The following is a 4748-nucleotide window of genomic DNA, read 5'->3' as shown; positions in this document are numbered from 1 at the left end:
CTTGTCCCGGCCGGGCTGGTTAACGACTTGTCTCGCCGACGTTGGTTAACGACTTGTCCCGGCAGGGCTGGTTAACGACTTGTCTCGCCGCCGTTGGTTAACGATTTGCCAGGGCCCGGTCGGGCAACCCGATTGCCCGCCCGGGGATTGGGTTCGGGCTTAGGGTTAGGGTTAGGGTTAGGGTTAGGGTTAGGGTTAGGGTTAGGGTTAGGGTTAGGGTTAGGGTTAGGGTTAGGGTTAGGGTTAGGGTTAGGGTTAGGGTTAGGGTTAGGGTTAGGGTTAGGGTTAGGGTTAGGGTTGGGGCTAGGGTTAGGGTTAGGGTCAGGGTTGGGGCTAGGGTTAGGGTTAGGGTTGGGGTTAGCTTTAGGGTTAGGGCTGGGGTTAGGGTTAGGGTTGGGGTTAGGGTTAGGGTTGGGGCTAGGGTCAGGGCTAGGGCTAGGATATGGGTTGGGGCTTGGGCTGGGGCTAGGGCTCGTGCTATGGCCAGGGTTAGTTTTAAGGTTTGGGTTGTGCTCCTGGCAGGTCCGCACGCGTCATACCTCGGCTGGCTTGCCGCGAGGGGACGTCTTCCGAGGGTCGTGCCGGCCGAGGGGCGGCTCCTCCGTCGGGACTACAGGAGGTCGCACCGCCCATCGCAGTCCTCGGCAGACGTCGAAATTATTCCAAGTCCCGCCGCATTAGGGTTGGTTAACGACTTGTCCCGGCCGGACTTGGTGCACGCCGAATCAGGAAGTCCGGCTCGGTTAACCAGTTGCCCGGGCCAGCTGCTGCGCGCAGATCGGGTTGGTTAACGAGTTGCCCAGCCGACTTGGCGGCGCGCCGATGGGCATAATTAGTGTTGTCGGTGTGGGCGGTAAATTCAGGCGCCTCTTCGTTAACCGGCGCCGCTGCGTTCGACCGGAGCTAGCTCGCCTCGGTCGACGGGCGGCCCTCCGCTGGTGGTGGTCCCACCGTGGACGGATGCCGCGCCTCGACCGTGGCTCCCGCCCGCCCGCCCGGGACTCCAAGTCTCGGAGTCGGGACTCGCGGGGAGCTCCGGTGGTCCGGCCGAAAGTGTCGCCGGCCGGCCGGCCGGCCGGCACAGCCCTCCGAATCGGCCCCCTTACGGACTTCCGCATCGGGGCATTTGTCCGAAATTCATTCGGCCAAGGTTCCGACTCGGCGGCCCGGGCACCGGCAGGCTGCCCGAGGAGGGCGACCCCCCGGCCGGCAGAGGCCACCGAATCGGTCCCCATGCGGACTTCCGCCAGTGGGAATCGGTGGGAAAATCCGTCCGGCCGGACGGACGGGCGAAGTCGCCGTTCGCCCGTAAATGCCGCCGCGCGGCCCGGGTTAACGAAGTGGGGAGGCCCGTACCGCCTGTCGACCACTCCTAGGTGGTCGAGAAAAACGCCTCCCCATATATCTCCGGGAACCCCGCCAATGCCCCCGTACAGAAATTGCATGTGTCAAAGGGGCGGCCGAATCTGACCCCGGCGGCCGGGTCTCTGGAACTCCGGGCCGGCAGCGGCCGGCAAATCCGTCCCGCATCGGGACTTCCGAAGCAGAGTCGGTTAACGAATTGCACGCGGGTAAATGGTTAACCGCAGCCCGGGTCCGGACACCTGGCTCCCACACGACCCGTCTTTGGGGGAGGTGGGTGGGTGGGCCAGCTACAGCAGCCTCGCGAGGGCTTGGCTGTGGGCTCCCCGGTTGCCGAGCTGCAGTGTGCCGGCACAGACGAGCGCGTTGGCTGGCTGGCTGGCTGGCTGGGTCAGCGTCTTCGCCGGTATTCGCAGAAGGTGCTAGCAGGTCCAGGGGCGAATTAGCCGCGCGCCGCTGCGGGACCGACGTACGCCCAGTTACAAAGACTGGGCGTTTTAGGGTGAGGGTGAGGGTTAGGGTTAGTTAGGGCTAGTGTTAGGGTTAGGGCTGGCGTCAGGGTTAGGGTTAGGGTTAGTGCCAGGGTTAGGGTTAAGGTTTGGCTTGTGCTCCTGGCAGGTCCCCGCGCGCCATAGCTCGGCGGGCTGCCGCGAGGGGGCGTCTTCGGAGGGCCGTGCCGGCCGAGGGGCGGCTCCTCCGTCGGGACTACAGGAGGTCGCACCGCCCATCGCAGTCCTCGGCAGACGTCGGAATTATTCCAAGTCCCGCCGCATTAGGGTTGGTTAACGACTTGTCCCGGCCGGGCTGGTTAACGACTTGTCTCGCCGACGTTGGTTAACGACTTGTCCCGGCAGGGCTGGTTAACGACTTGTCTCGCCGCCGTTGGTTAACGATTTGCCAGGGCCCGGTCGGGCAACCCGATTGCCCGCCCGGGGATTGGGTTCGGGCTAGGGTTAGGGTTAGGGTTAGGGTTAGGGTTAGGGTTAGGGTTAGGGTTAGGGTTAGGGTTAGGGTTAGGGTTAGGGTTAGGGTTAGGGTTAGGGTTAGGGTTAGGGTTAGGGTTAGGGTTAGGGTTAGGGTTAGGGTTAGGGTTAGGGTTGGGGCTAGGGTTAGGGTTAGGGTCAGGGTTGGGGCTAGGGTTAGGGTTAGGGTTGGGGTTAGCTTTAGGGTTAGGGCTGGGGTTAGGGTTAGGGTTGGGGTTAGGGTTAGGGTTGGGGCTAGGGTCAGGGCTAGGGCTAGGATATGGGTTGGGGCTTGGGCTGGGGCTAGGGCTCGTGCTATGGCCAGGGTTAGTTTTAAGGTTTGGGTTGTGCTCCTGGCAGGTCCGCACGCGTCATACCTCGGCTGGCTTGCCGCGAGGGGACGTCTTCCGAGGGTCGTGCCGGCCGAGGGGCGGCTCCTCCGTCGGGACTACAGGAGGTCGCACCGCCCATCGCAGTCCTCGGCAGACGTCGAAATTATTCCAAGTCCCGCCGCATTAGGGTTGGTTAACGACTTGTCCCGGCCGGGCTGGTTAACGACTTGTCCCGGCCGGGCTGGTTAACGACTTGTCTCGCCGACGTTGGTTAACGATTTGCCAGGGCCCGGTCGGGCAACCCGATTGCCCGCCCGGGGATTGGGTTCGGGCTAGGGTTAGGGTTAGGGTTAGGGTTAGGGTTAGGGTTAGGGTTAGGGTCAGGGTTAGGGTTAGGGTCGGGGTTGGGGTTAGGGCTCGGGTTAGGGCGGGGGTTAGGCTTAGAGCTGGGGTTAGGATTAGGGTTAGCGTTAGGGTTAGGGCTGGGGTTAGGGTTAGCGTTAGGGTTGGGGCTAGGGTCAGGGCTAGGGCTAGGATATGGGTTGGGGCTTGGGCTGGGGCTAGGGTTAGGGTTAGGGTTAGGGTTGGGGTTGGGGTTAGGGTTAGGGTTAGCGTTCGGGTTGGGGCTAGGGCTCGGGTGAGGGCGGGGGTTAGCTTTAGGGTTAGGGCTGGGGTTAGGGCTAGGGTTGGGGTTGGTGTTAGGGTTAGGGTTAGCGTTCGGGTTGGGGCTAGGGCTCGGGTTAGGGCGGGGGTTAGCTTTAGGGTTAGGGCTGGGGTTAGGGCTAGGGTTGGGTCTAGGGTCAGGGCTAGGCCTAGGATATGGGTTGGGGCTTGGGCTGGGGCTAGGGCTCGTGCTATAGCCAGGGTTAGTTTTAAGGTTTGGGTTGTGCTCCTGGCAGGTCCGCACGCGTCATACCTCGGCGGGTGGCCGCGAGGGGACGTCTTCGGAGGGCCGTGCCGGCCGAGGGGCGGCTCCTCCGTCGGGACTACAGGAGATCGCACCGCCCATCGCAGTCCTCGGCAGACGTCGAAATTATTCCAAGTCCCGCCGCATTAGGGTTGGTTAACGACTTGTCCCGGCCGGGCTGGTTAACGACTTGTCCCGGCCGGGCTGGTTAACGACTTGTCTCGCCGACGTTGGTTAACGATTTGCCAGGGCCCGGTCGGGCAACCCGATTGCCCGCCCGGGGATTGGGTTCGGGCTAGGGTTAGGGTTAGGGTTAGGGTTAGGGTTAGGGTTAGGGTTAGGGTCAGGGTTAGGGTTAGGGTCGGGGTTGGGGTTAGGGCTCGGGTTAGGGCGGGGGTTAGGCTTAGAGCTGGGGTTAGGATTAGGGTTAGCGTTAGGGTTAGGGCTGGGGTTAGGGTTAGCGTTAGGGTTGGGGCTAGGGTCAGGGCTAGGGCTAGGATATGGGTTGGGGCTTGGGCTGGGGCTAGGGTTAGGGTTAGGGTTAGGGTTGGGGTTGGGGTTAGGGTTAGGGTTAGCGTTCGGGTTGGGGCTAGGGCTCGGGTGAGGGCGGGGGTTAGCTTTAGGGTTAGGGCTGGGGTTAGGGCTAGGGTTGGGGTTGGTGTTAGGGTTAGGGTTAGCGTTCGGGTTGGGGCTAGGGCTCGGGTTAGGGCGGGGGTTAGCTTTAGGGTTAGGGCTGGGGTTAGGGCTAGGGTTGGGTCTAGGGTCAGGGCTAGGCCTAGGATATGGGTTGGGGCTTGGGCTGGGGCTAGGGCTCGTGCTATAGCCAGGGTTAGTTTTAAGGTTTGGGTTGTGCTCCTGGCAGGTCCGCACGCGTCATACCTCGGCGGGTGGCCGCGAGGGGACGTCTTCGGAGGGCCGTGCCGGCCGAGGGGCGGCTCCTCCGTCGGGACTACAGGAGATCGCACCGCCCATCGCAGTCCTCGGCAGACGTCGAAATTATTCCAAGTCCCGCCGCATTAGGGTTGGTTAACGACTTGTCCCGGCCGGGCTGGTTAACGACTTGTCCCGGCCGGGCTGGTTAACGACTTGTCTCGCCGACGTTGGTTAACGACTTGTCTCGCCGACGTTGGTTAACGACTTGTCCCGGCCGGGCTGGTTAACGACTTGTCTCGCCGACGTTGGTTA

The sequence above is a fragment of the Hypanus sabinus genome, unplaced genomic scaffold (assembly GCF_030144855.1).
Source record: "Hypanus sabinus isolate sHypSab1 unplaced genomic scaffold, sHypSab1.hap1 scaffold_2090, whole genome shotgun sequence".
NCBI classification, from domain to species: domain Eukaryota; kingdom Metazoa; phylum Chordata; class Chondrichthyes; order Myliobatiformes; family Dasyatidae; genus Hypanus; species Hypanus sabinus.
Note: the sequence above shows the minus strand (reverse complement) of the source record.